The sequence below is a fragment of the Salmo salar genome, chromosome ssa10, assembly GCF_905237065.1.
Source record: "Salmo salar chromosome ssa10, Ssal_v3.1, whole genome shotgun sequence".
Lineage (NCBI taxonomy): Eukaryota > Metazoa > Chordata > Actinopteri > Salmoniformes > Salmonidae > Salmo > Salmo salar.
Window position 1 is genome coordinate 111,973,720 of NC_059451.1, and position 14,409 is coordinate 111,988,128.

At 42.2% G+C, this 14,409-nt stretch overlaps 1 protein-coding gene across 3 annotated transcripts in view; it reads right to left on the reverse strand.

The window, feature by feature from the left end:
• LOC106561549 (suppressor of tumorigenicity 7 protein homolog) overlaps positions 1-14,197 on the reverse strand; it is a 70,624-nt gene extending 56,427 nt beyond the window's left edge. The window contains exon 1 of one of the 3 annotated variants that reach the window (XM_014125636.2): positions 14,024-14,197. The gene's annotated coding sequence lies outside the window, so the exon portion shown is untranslated. Of the gene's footprint in view, positions 1-13,743; positions 13,920-14,023 lie in introns of those variants that run through there. The other 2 variants (XM_014125635.2, XM_014125638.2) reach the window with 2 other exon arrangements.
• Between the last annotated feature and the right edge of the window lie 212 nt (positions 14,198-14,409).

Below are 14,409 nucleotides of genomic sequence, written 5' to 3' on the forward strand. Positions count from 1 at the left end.
TAACTAGAAGAGCTGCAAAATATGGACCCCTACAAATCAGCCGGGCTAGACAATCTGGGCCTCTCTTCCTAAAATTATCCGCCGAAATTGTTGCAACCCCTACTAGCTTGTTCAACCTCTCTTTCGTATCGTCTGAGATTCCCAAAGATTGGAAAGCTGCCTCGGTTATCCCCCTCTTCAAAGGGGGGAGACACTCTAGACCTAAACTGCTACAGACCTATATCTATCCTACCCTGCCTTTCTTTGGTCTTCGAAAGCCAAGTTAAACAGATCACCGACCATTTTGAATCCGACATTACCTTCTCCGCTATGCAATCTGGTTTTCAAGCTGGTCATGGGTGCACCTCAGCTACGCTCAAGGTCCTAAACGATATCATAACTGCCATCGATAAGAGACAATACTGTGCAGCTGTATTCGTCGACCTGGCCAAGGCTTTCGACTCTGTCAATCACCACATTCTTATTGGCAGACTCAACAGCCTTGGTTTCTCAAATGACTGCCTAGCCTGGTTCACCAACTACTTCTCCGACAGAGTTAAGTGTGTCAAATCGGAGGGCCTGTTGTCCGGACCTCTGTCAGTCTCTATGGGGGTGCCACAGGGTTCAATCCTCGGGCTGACTCTTTTCTCTGTATACATCGCTCTTGCTGCTGGTGATTCTCTGATCCACCTCTATGCAGACGACACCATTCTGTATACTTCTGGCCCTTCTTTGGACACTGTTAACTAACCTCCAGATGAGCTTCAATGCCATACAACTCTCCTTCCATGGCCTCCAACTGCAAACAAAACTAAATGCATGCTCTTCAACCCATCGCTGCCCACACCTACCCACCCGTCTAGCATCACTACTCTGGACGGTTCTGACTTAGAATATGTGGACAACTACAAATACCTAGGTGTCTGGTTAGACTGTAAACTCTCCTTCCAGACTCACATTAAGCATCTCCAATCCAAAATTAAATCTAGAATCGGCTTCCTATTTCACAACAAAGCATCCAAACATACCCTAGTAAAACGGATTATCCTACCGATCATTGACAAAATAGCCTCCAACACTCTACTCAGCAAATTGGATGCAGCCTATCACAGTGCCATCCGTTTGGTCACCAAAGCCCCATATACTACCCACCACTGCGACCTGTATGCTCTCGTTGGCTGGCCCTCGCTTCATATCCGTCGCCAAACCCACTGGCTCCAGGTCATCTATAAGTCTTTGCTAAAGAAAGCCCCACCTTAGCTCACTGGTCACCATAGCAGCACCCACCCGCAGCACGCGCTCCAGCAGGTATATTTCACTGGTCATCCCCAAAGCCAATTCCTCCTTCGGCCGCCTTTCCTTCCAGTTCTCTGCTGCCAATGACTGAAACGAACTGCAACAAAAAAAAAATCACTGAAGCTGGAGACTCATCTCCCTCACTAGCTTTAAGCACCAGCTGTCAGAGCAGCTCACAGATTACTGCACCTGTACATAGCCCATCTGTAAATAGCCCATCCAACTACCTCATCACTATATTGTTATTTATTTTACTCCTTTGCACCCCAGTACTGCTACTTGCACACTCATCTTCTGCACATCTATTACACCAGTGTTTAATTTGCCATACTGTAATAATTTCACCAACTACGGCCTATTTATTGCCTCACCCCCCTTATCCTACCTCATTTGCACACACTGTATATAGACTTTCTCTATTGTATTATTGACTGTATGTTTGTTTATTCCATGTGTAACTCTGTGTTGTTGTTTGTGTCGCACTGCTTTGCTTTATCTTGGCCAGGTCGCAGTTGTAAATGGGAACTTGTTCTCAACTAGCCTACCTGGTTAAATAAAGGTGAAATAAAAATACATTTAAAAAAAAAGTGGTGTAGTGATAATTGTTTGTTTCTGTTGGGCAGAGGAAGAATGCGCTCGAAGTAAAACGAATGGGGGCAAGAAAAGTGAATTGTTTCATTCTCAAGAAAAAGGCACCAATGAAAGGCGTGATCCTGGACAACACCCTGTCGTTCTCCACTAACATCAAGGCGGTGACCCGATCCTGTAGGTTCATGCTCTACAACATTCGCAGAGTACGACCCTGCCTCACACAGGAAGCGGCGCAGGTCCTAATCCAGGCACTTGTCATCTCCCGTCTGGATTACTGCAACTCGCTGTTGGCGGGACTCCCTGCATGTGCCATTAAACCCCTACAACTCATCCAGAATGCCGCAACCCGTCTGGTGTTCAACCTTCCCAAGTTCTCTCACGTCACACCGCTCCTCCGCTCTCTCCACTGGCTTCCAGTTGAAGCTCGCATCCGCTATAAGACCATGGTGCTTGCCTACGGAGCTGTGAGGGGAACGGCACCTCCATACCTTCAGGATCTGATCAGGCCCTACACCCAAACAAGGGCACTGCGTTCATCCACCTCTGGCCTGCTGGCCCCCCTACCTCTGAGGAAGCACAGTTCCCGCTCAGCCCAGTCAAAACTGTTCGCTGCTCTGGCACCCCAATGGGGGAACAAGCTCCCTCACAACGCCAGGACAGCGGAGTCAATCACCACCTTCCGGAGACACCTGAAACCCCACCTCTTTAAGGAATACCTGGGATAGGATAAAGTAATCCTTCTAACCCCCCCCCTTAAAATATTTAGATGCACTATTGTAAAGTGGTTGTAACTTAACTAGTCATGTTGGCAATAGAACAAGCTTACAAATGACGCCCACCTGACCCAGATTGCGATTTTTAATGGTCAGTTTTTGGATTGTGTAAACCACAACAGTAATTGTGTGATGGCGAGGATGCAGGGTTGTGTTCAAAACAACTACAGTTGTGCTTTCTATAGTTCCTCATAGTTGAAGATGCTTTTTTTAGTCATAAAAGTGCATTGAAATTACCTAGAAACTGTGTGGCCACTTGTAGACACCAGTTAGTCCTCTCCCTCAACCTTGTCATTTTGTTGTCTTATGTTGCACCCACCCCACATTCTCCAGGAATATTCTTATCATGTTACTGAATGTATCCAGAGTATTTTCAGATCTTGTTTTCACCAAATTCATCAAAAAGCACAATAAATGTAAAATGCACATAAAATCAACAGTTTCATGTTTGGACTCGTGTGTCACGTGAACTTGTGTCCTCAACGTTGGTCTAATAATCTCCAAACAGTTCCCTTTCAATTACTACCACGCTTATGCATAGGATTTCCTTTTTCATATTTATTCTGTAAGAAACATTTCAAATTAGCCCCATCCATATATGGCAATTCCCACAAGTGTAAAGGGATGCCCTCATAGGTAAAAGGACTTGCTAGTTTCCACTACATTGCAGAATTTTGTTCACTAAGTCCTCTGAGGTTCAGTTGTTATTAGGGAGAAGTTGATGTGGAAAGGAAACATAACGATTGAGACAGCACACAAATTAGAGAAATGTCTGAGGAACCGTCCTTTGAATAAGAAGTCTACATGAAAGTCAGATACTTTTTTAGGAGTGAGACATTTTTGAAAGATGTGCCTTCCACATTCATTTTGAGGAAATAAAGTGAGGGACTCTGTAGTTCGATGGCATGCAAACAGTAACTCCAGCTCACCTGTCAGTTATTACTAAAGCAGACACAACACACACACACACACACACACACACACACACACACAGATCCCATTCCAAGAGGCAGCGAGTGCAGCGGCAACTGCACACAGCCCTGAGAAATACCAAGCCCTAAAACCCAGATGACGGGTTATAATTGTATACACATGGAATGCCAAATAGACTTAATTCCTTTATACAAGGAGAATGAATGCTCAAAAATCTACTTAACAAAACGATGGGCAATAAATAGCCTATTATTGTAGTTACTAGAAGCTTGGGAACTAAGGCCAATTCACCAGCTGTGCATCTGAGCCTACAGGCCTGGCACGTGAGGCTAAATAGCATTCAGCACTCGCTAACGTCCTAAAATCTCCACATAAAAATCCTCTAATATAAAAAAAATGGGGTCAACAGAAACAAAATTAACAGATCTCTGAAAATGTCCAAATATTCTACATATAATTATAGCATTGCCATAGCGGGAATACTAACCTTGACCTACAAATACCAATTGTTGGAAACCCTAGAAGCACTACAATTTGCATATCGCCCCAACAGATGACGCAATCTCTATTGCCCTCCACACTGTAATTTCCAATCTGGTCAAGAGGAACACCTACAAATACATTTAAACTCATTTAATCACCATTCCTGACATTTAATCCTAGTAAAAATTCCCTGTCTTAGGTCAGTTAGGAACACCACTTCATTTTAAGAATGTGAAATGTCAGAATAATAGTAGAGAGAATGATTTATTTCAGATTTTATTTCTTTCATCACATTCCCAGTGGGTCAGAAGTTTACATATACACTCAATTAGTATTTGGTAGCATTGCCTTTAAATTGTTTAACTTGGGTCAAACATTTTGGGTAGCCTTCCACAAGCTTCCCACAATAAGTTGAGTGAATTTTGGCCCTTTCCTCCTGACAGAGCTGGTGTAACTGAGTCAGGTTTGTAGGCCTCCTTGCTCGCACACGCTTTTTCAGTTCTGTCCACAAATCTTCTATAGGGTTGAGGTCAGGGCTTGTGATGGCCACTCCAATACCTTGACTTTGTTGTCCTTAAGCCATTTTGCCACAACTTTGTAAGTATGCTTGGGGTCATTGTCCATTTGGAAGACCCTTTTGCGACCAAGCTTTAACTTCCTGACTGATGTCTTGAGATGTTGCTTCAATATATCCACATCATTTTCCTGCCTCATGATGCCATCTATTTTGTGAAGTGCACCAGTCCCTCCTGCAGCAAAGCACCCCCACAACATGATGCTGCCACACCCGTGCTTCACGGTTGGGATGGTGTTCTTCGGCTTGCAAGCCTCCCTCTTTTTCCTCCAAACATAACGATGGTGATTATGCCAAACAGTTCTATTTTTGTTTCATCAGACCAGAGGACATTTCTCCAAAAAATACGATCTTTATCCCCATGTGCAGTTGCCAGCCGTAGTCTGGCTTTTTTATGGCGGTTTTGGAGCAGTGGCTTCTTCCTTGCTGAGCGGCCTTTCAGGTTATGTCGATATAGGACTCGTTTTACTGTGGATATAGATACTTTTGTACCTGTTTCCTCCAGCATCTTCACAAGGTCCTTTGCTGTTGTTATGGGATTGATTTGCACTTTTCGCATCAAAGTACGTTCATCTCTAGGAGACAGAACGCGTCTCCTTCCTGAACGATATGACGGCTGCGTGGTCCCATGGTGTTTATACTTGCGTACTATTGTTTGTACAGATGAACGTGGTACCTTCAGGCGTTTGGAAGGTACACAGGTACACCTCCAATTGACTCAAATGATGTCAATTAGCCTAAAAAAAAGCCACAGCACACCAACATCAAAACCTCATCCCAACTGTAAAGTATGGTGGAGGGAGCATCATGGTTTGGGCTGCTTTGCTGCCTCAGTGCCTAGACAGCTTGCTATCATCAATGGAAAAATGAATTCCCAAGTTTATCAAGAGATTTTGCAGGAGAATGTTAAGCTGTCTGCCAATTGAAGCTCAACAGAAGTTGGGCGATGCAACAGGACAACGACCCAAAACAAAAGTAAATCAACAACAGAATGGCTTCAACAGAAGAACATACGCCTTCTGGAGTGGCCCAGTCAGAGTCCTGACCTCAACCCGATTGAGATGCTGTGGCATGACCTCAAGAGAGCAGTTCACACCAGACATCCCAAGAATATTGCTGAACTGAAACAGTTTTGTAAAGAGGAATCATCCAAAATTCCTCCTGACTGTTGTGTAGGTCTGATCCACAACTACAGAAAACGTTTGGTTGAGGTTATTGCTGCCAAAGAAGGATCTTCCTATAGAAGAGTGTGACTCATCTGTGAGTGCCATTGCCATGAAGGACTTACCATTTCCCCACTGCTCCAAATGTACTTCAAATCCTCCTGCTCGCTAAGGATAAAACTTCTTAAACCCTTCTCTATTCTGCTTTCCAACACTTTGAAGGTTTACATTCTACATTTTTGAAGGTTTTGAAGCCAGGTTTACTTGACTTACATCAGCAGAGAGCTGTAGTCTAGGGCTCTGCTCCAAATTGCACCCTATTTTCTATAAAGGCCTATGTGCACAGGTCAAAAGTAGTGCAAGCTAGAGGCATGACGAGCTATATGCATGTCAGGGTTCCCTGTTAAGAACCCTTAGGTCTGTACTCTCACCTCTGTGCTCTCGACAAAGAGCTTCTTTCTCCTCTGCCATGAGTCACGGTAAGGGAGGGAGGAGGAACTGGTTAAAAGGGAAACTGTCTTTAAAAGGGGCAATCTGAAATTGTCTTTTTTAGACTTGTATTATAATTTTTTACCTTTATTTTGACAGGGAAGACATTGACACCTAGGTCTCTTCCAAATGCACCCTGTATAATACATTAAAAACACAAACATTTTTTTATTTTATTTAACTAGGCAAGTCAGTTAAGAACAAATTCTTATTTACAATGACGCCCTACCACAAGGCCTCCTGCGGGGACGGGGACTGGGATTAAAAATAAAATATAGGACAAAACACACATCACGACAAGAGCGACAACACTACATAAAGAGAGACCTAAGACAACAACATAACATGGCAGCAACACATGACAACACAGCATGGTAGCAACACAACATGGTAGCAGCACAAAACAGGGTACAAACATTATTGGGCACAGACAACAGCACAAAGGGCGGGAAGGCTGAGACAACAATACATCACGCAAGGCAGCCACAACTGTCAGTAAGTGTCCATGATTGAGTCTTTGAATGAAGAGATGGAGATAAAACTGTCCAGTTTGAGTGTTTGTTGCAGTTCGTTCCAGTCGCTTGCTGCAGCCAACTGAAAAGACGAGCGACCCAGTGATGTGTGTGCTTTGGGGACCTTTAACAGAATGTGACTGGCAGAACGGGTGTTGTATGTGGAGGATGGGGGCTGCAGTAGATATCTCAGATAGGGGGGAGTGAAGCCTAAGGGTTTTATAAATAAACATCAACCAGTGGGTCTTGCGACAGGTATACAGAGATGATCAGTTTACAGAGTATAGAATGCAGTGATGAGTCCTATAAGGAGCATTGGTGGCAATACATACATACAGTATGAGTCAAAAGTTTGGAAACACATACTCATTCACGGGTTTATCTTTATTTTACTATTTTCTACATTGTAGAATAATAGTGAAGACATCAAAACTAAGAAATAACACATATGGAATCATGTAGTAACCCCCCAAAAAAGAGTGTTAAACAAATCAATATATATTTTATATTTGAGATTCTTCAAAGTAGCCACCCTTTGCCTTGAAGACAGCTTTGCACTCTTGGCTTTCTCTAAACCAGCTTCACGAGGTAATCACCTAGAATACATTTCAATTTACAGGTGTGTCTTGTTAAAAGTTAATTTGTGGAATTTCCTTCTTATAGCGTTTGAGCCAATCATTTGTGTTGCGACAAGGTAGGGGTGGTATACAGAAGATAGCCCTATTTGGTAAAATATCAAGTCCATATTATGGCAAGAACAGCTCAAATAAGCAAAGAGAAACAACAGTCCATCGTTACTTTAAGACATGAAGGTCAGTCAATCCAGAAAATGTCAAGAACTTTGAAAGTTTCTTCAAGTGCAGTCGCAAAAACCATCAAGCGCTATGATGAAACTGGCTCTCATGAGGACCGCCACAGGAAAGGAAGACCCAGAGTTACCTCTGCTGCAGAGGATATGTTCATTAGAGTTAACTGCACCTCAGATTGCAGCCCAAATAAATGCTTCAGAGATCAACTAACAGACACATCTCAACATCATCTGTTCAGAAGAGACTGCGTGAATCAGGCCTTCATGGTCGAAATGCTGCAAAAGAAACTACTACTAAAGGACACCAATAAGAAAAAGAAACAAGCAATGGACATTAGACTGGTAGAAATCTGTCCTTTGGTCTGATGAGTCCAAATTTGAGATTTTTGGTTCCAACCGCTGTGTCTTTGTGAGACGCAGAGTAGGTGAACAGATGATCTCTGCATGTGTGGTTCCCACTGTGAAGCATGGAGGAGGAGGTGTGATGGTGCTTTTCTGGTGACACTGTCTGTGATTTATTTAGAATTCAAGACGCTCTTAACTAGCTTGGCTACCACAGCATTCTGCAGCGATACGCCATCCCATCTGGTTTGCGCTTAGTGGGACTGTCATTTGTTTTTCAACAGGACAATGACCCAAAACACACCTCCAGGCTGTGTAAGGGCTATTTGACCAAGGAGAGTGATGAGTGCTGCATCAGATGACCTGGCCTCCACAATCACCTGACCTCAGTCCAATTGAGATGGTTTGGGATGAATTGGACTGCAGAGTGAAGGAAAAGCAGCCAATTTGTGTGAAATTTTTGAATAGAGCATTATCATCCACCTGTATCGAAACAGGGGCAGCATGAAAAAAATACATGTCATCTATACACTTAATTACAAGATTCAAAAGGCACTCGCACATCTGAGCAATCTTGTTGCATGGCAACAGTTGAAACAGGATGAAGGAAAAAAAGGAAAGCGCACACTGTTCTTGATAGTATCACTGATATTTAATAAGCTTACGTATCGGCCTAACGGCCTTCGTCAGAGCTTTTGACGTCAAAGCTTTACAGCGAAAGCAAAACATTAGATTATGTTAGGAGAGTACATAGACACAAATAATCACACAGCCGTTTTCTAAGCAAGCATATATGTCACATAAACCCAAACCACAGCTAAATGCAGCACTAACCTTTGATGATCTTCATCAGATGACACTCCTAGGACATTGTTATACAATACATGCACGTTTTGTTCAATCAAGTTCATATTTATATGAAAAACCAGCCTTTTACATTAGCATGTGATGTTCAGAACTAGCATACCCACCGAAAACTTCCGGTGAATTTACTAAATTACTCATGATAAACGTTGACAAAATACATAACAATTATTTTAAGAATTATAGATACAGAACTCCTTTATGCAATCGCTATGTCCGATTTTAAAATAGCTTTTCGGCGAAAGCACATTTTGCAATATTCTGAGTACATAGCTCGGCCATCATGGCTAGCTATTTTGACATCCGCCAACTTCGGGGTCACCTAAACTCAGAATTACTATTAGAAAAATTGGATTACCTTTGCTGTTCTTCGTCAGAATGCACTCCCAGGACTTCTACTTCAACAACAAATGTTGTTTTGGTTCCAAATAATCCATAGTTATATCTAAATACCTCCGTTTTGTTCGTGCGTTCAGGTCACTATCCGAAGGGTAACGCGCGAGCGCATTTCGTGACAAAAAATGACAAAATATTCCATTACCGTACTTAGAAGCATGTCGAATGCTGTTTAAAATACATTTTTATGCTATTTTTCTCGTAAAATAGCGATAATATTCCAACTGGGCAACGTTGTATTCATTCAAAGACTGAAAAAAAACATTTTTTGAAGTCTCGTGAACGCGCATCTCCAGTCTCATTGTCCCCAGGTTGACCACTTACAAACTCTGCTCCTATACTTTGCCCAGAGACAGCAGACACCCCATTCCACTTTCTGGCGGCTTTAGAGAGCCAATGGAAGCCTTAGAAAGTGTCACGTTACAGCACAGATGCTGTAATGTCGATAGAGATGCAACAGAAGGACAACAAATTGTCAGACAGGGCACTTCCTGCATGGAATCTTCTCAGGTTTTGGCCTGATGTTCAGCCTTGTCAAAGTCTTCAAGGGACAATTACTCTTCCTGAGCCGCCAAGTAGAAGCCAACAATCTCGCCCACCTTCCGACACTACTAGTCTGTTCCTTATCAGATGACCCGCAGGAGAAGTATACATCGCTGCTGCGTGCTTTGAACGGTGAGTTCTCGTCATTTTGAGGATTTCAAAGTGTTGGAAAATGACATGCTGTTGGTTTCCTCTCCTTTCACCTTCAATGTGAATCACGCTCCCACTGACCTGCAACTTGAGCTTATCGATCTTCAGTCTGATGCAGTGATTGGAGAACTATTCAAAACAATGTCACTGACGAGGTTCTATGCATCTCTTGATGAACAAAACTTTCCAAAGATTAGGAGTCGTGCTCAGAAGATGTTTGTTCGCATACATAAGTTGACCCAAACAGTACAGACTTTTTCAGTGATGAAATATAACAAGTCAAGGCACAGATTATCTCAAAATGACTCATCTCTCAGCAATCCTGCGCATAGCGACATCAGAAACTATACCTGACTTTACTGCTCTAGTCAATGCCCATCAGAGACTTCACTCCTCACACTGATTGAATAGTTTAAATGTAATGTTGACCTCTCTCTCTTTCTTGTGTTTTTGTTCATACCCGTTAACAAGAGTTCTGTCCGTGTTGCTGAATGCACAGTGTACTTTTCCCTCCGTGTAGTTCATTGCATGTTTAATAATGAAAATACCTAGGCCTGGATTAGAGAGACAATAGAGTGGTGAGTGCCAGGCAGTTAGCAGTTTGGTAGGCTACTAATGACCATCAGCATCAGAGCTTGGAGAAGGCTAATTACCGTGACTAAACGGTAACGTGGAATTTGACTGCCTTCATGACTTGTGACAGCCGGTGTGGCGGTAACACGGTCACCGCAACAGCCCTACCCATGGTACACCTTTATGGACCCGAGTTCTGTCACTAAGATAATCATGAAACCAAGAACAAGCGTCAGAGCTCAGGCCTATTGAGGACAAGTTATTCAATAAAACAGCATGATCAACAGTATCAAAAGCTTTTGACAGGTCCACAAACAAAGAAAAACATTCATTTGAATGTCTAAAGAATTGACAAGATCATTAACAACTAAAGTGGTTGCTGTAATAGTGCTCTGTCCAGGACTAAACCCTGATTGCAGCGTTGTAGTACTCGAGACCAGTCTCAGGTCCTGTCTCGAGACCACATATTGAGTGTCTTGGTCGTGTCGGCGTCAGATACAAGGACTGACCATCCATGATATCCAAATGATAGTTTTAACATGCATTTTTTTTTCAGGCTGATTGATTTACATTCAAAATATGTTTTTATATACACACACATATGGGATATCATGGATGGTCATCTCCAGCTGTTTACCAAATCAGTGGCGGGTTGACCTTTGCCATTGTTGGAAAATGCAGATTGCCCCATTGAAGAGGACAGTGATGTTTCTACACTTTTCTTCACAGCCAGTCAGACACCACATCATGCATTGTTGAGTCAAGCATTATATTCTCATCCACTCATGGCTTGAACTGAACTCCCTTCATATCCACTCAATTGCACTAGTCTTCCATGGTCCACTGCCGCGTATCACTGACATCTTGCTCCCTGGGAAATGCCCAGAGACATGTTTTGCATATAGAGGGGGGGAAAGGAGAACTCAAAAAGTTGAGAACTGTTATGTAATAGTAATAACATAGATCCCTCAAACTCAACTCTGGACCTCGAAGCCAGTTCCCCTGCTTTTCTTTCATTGTTCACCTCTAATCAGGCAATCATTTAGACCTGGGACACTGGGTGTAATTAATTATCAGGTAGAAAAAAAACAGCAAGTACTGGACCTCGTAGGATAAGAGTTGAATACCCCTGCCATAGATAATATGAGGAACATACCATAGACAAGGTTGACGGGGAAGAGGAACTAAAAAGGAGCGATATAAGAACAAGAGAGGATGTTGATGAGCCACAGCTCAAGAAGAAGACAGCCATATGTAGGACTAGCTTCTATCCAACACAGGAGGTTGGTGGTGTCTTAATTGGGGAGGACGGGCTCATGGTAATGGCTGGAGCGAAATAAGTGGAATGGTATCAAACACATGTGTTTGATGCCATTCCATTTGCTCTGTTCCAGACATTTATGAGCCATCCTCGCATCAGCAGCCTATACTGCTATCCAAGATAGAAAGGTCCCATTATTAACATAAGCTAATGTTTGGGCCACATATTGGATTTACAGAGAAGAAAAAGAAAATAGGCTAATGTACTGAGTGCTACTACACTGTACATGTTATTTGTTTTCATGTAAAAGGTCACTCGACAACTGGGTCATTAACATTGCTTTGGATGGGTTGCAATGCAAACAAGTTGGCCTATGCATTGAGGCACTGCTGCCACCCATACGTTAACACACCCTCAGCTCGGCCCTAGTCCCTTTAAAGCAGGGTAGTCAAACTCATTCCACGGAGGGCCTAGTGTCTGCAGGTTTTTGGGTTTTTCCATTCAATTAAGTCCTAGACAAGTTGAGGGGAATTATTTACTAATTAGTGACCTTAATTCATCAAGTACAAGAGAGGAGCGAAACCCCGCAGAAACCCAGCCCTCCATGGAATGACTGACACACACTTGCTTTAAAGGGATACTGTGAGATTCTGGCATCTCATCGATCGAAACAGGTGGTTGTCCACCCCAAAGTGCTGCATGTCATGTGCATGACTCAAACCAAGCGTCACCTGTCTTGATTAATGAGAGAAGACAAAGATACTCTATGATGTTAGATTACTTCATAGAGCAATTTTTTTTTTTCTAGAGTATTTTCTAAATTCAAACATTCCCCCTGCAACTAGCCATCAGAGCTTAGACGACTCGAGGACTTCCAAATCGAGAACTACTAAAGCACCTCCATGTAAAGGTTGGTCGAAAATGTGCTGCTTACGGCTATATAGCAGCCTGTCACAGCTCATGAGAACCGTTTGATGACATTGGCTAACAACTGGGCTGCGTTCCGTACGGAAAAAAAACCAATGCAATTGAACGGAAACAGTACGGTTCTGAACGACCAGTTGCCCTTTAAATACGTCACGCATTGGGGAAGTTAATTTTACATAGCCGGTGTCCCGGGTAGGTGTAGATTTCACTTCTCTTTTTTTACTTCTTTCATTCCCTTCTCCCCCACCGTTTATTATAATAAACGCATTCACTTCTTTTATCTATTACTTTTTCATTTGCCCTGCACTGTTGGATCCCAGAGCATAAGATGTTCACTGTACCCTGCAATTACATATTCGTCCCTGTACATGTGACTAATAATCTCCACTCCTCAGCCAGCCAGCTGGCCTACTGAAAGAGCATTCTTCCATCTATTCCTCACCACACTCCCACAGAAGAGAGACAAGCAGCTGTTCCCAAGGAACCACAATCAAATGCCAACGTTGACATTAACAATTGAAATCATATGACTAAGATGGCTATCACTCAAACCAACAATGACTTATTCTGACCTTCTACCAAGTGGTTGTTGAGTCTTTACTGAAATCATAAATGGCATCCAAAAAAATACATTAGCCATGTCACCAGTTACATATGTGAGTAAACACTAAGCATTTCATAATCATATAACGAGCCAGCTACCCACACTCAGACATCTTTCAATTGTATGCCCTTATTTTATTACTTTAGGACAGCTAGCTACAAACACTATATAAAAACACAGTTACTGTTCCAAATATGAGATATTACTTCTCTGTTTAGTCCTGTACTAGTGGCTTTACTAACTGGGTTTAGGAAAATTACAAAGCAACAATGAATTACCATACAATCTGTCTCCATAAATGTAGAAGCTAGTTAGCGAACTTAGTAAAGAAAGACCATTGCATTTGGAACATGGCTTTGCTAGTTAGCTAAACTAGCTGACTAGCTAGCAAAGTTAACACCACAATATGGAAACTTTGAAAGTGTGGTTAGTGTCCACACTCAGTCAATATACAAAAAAACGAACAGGTTGAATTGCCTTACCTTGACATGTGTTATTTGAAAGCCAGTTAAAACACTATTAGTTGCACTTTCTTACTAAATTATTAAAACTAGCTAGCCTAACAAGCTAGAGAAGAAATGTACATATATAGCCAAATATATTTAATTTTCTCCTTGTTCTGTGATATAGCCATGTCTGTCTAGCGAGACTGCAGACGTGTCTGCCAGTCTGCTAGCATGCACAAACTAGTTAACAAGCAAGTAACGTTACATACAACTTTAAAGTCATTAAAATAGCACGTTCATGCAAGAATAATCTCACCTTTGGTCAGATTGTCGCTGTATCTCAATGGCACTCTTAAAATGTAAACCAAATAAGCATCACAAAGAACCAGACTGTCCAGAAGTAAGTCCAAGACCAGGCGATAGTGGACTTGAGTTGCTACACTAAACCTGTCCCATCTTCAACCATGATACTCTGGGCTCTCTCTTTTTGTGTACTAGTACCTGTAAAATTCTCAGTGTATTCTGGGACTATAATACCATGCCCTGTTTTTACTGTATGATCATGTGTATAGCTATTGTTCAATACTTTGAAAATATTAAAACATGATTTATTTGATAACACAAAAACATATTTTTTTAAATGTATTACACTTAGTCAACAAACCATACAGTGTTTATGCATATTTTATGCACACCACTGGC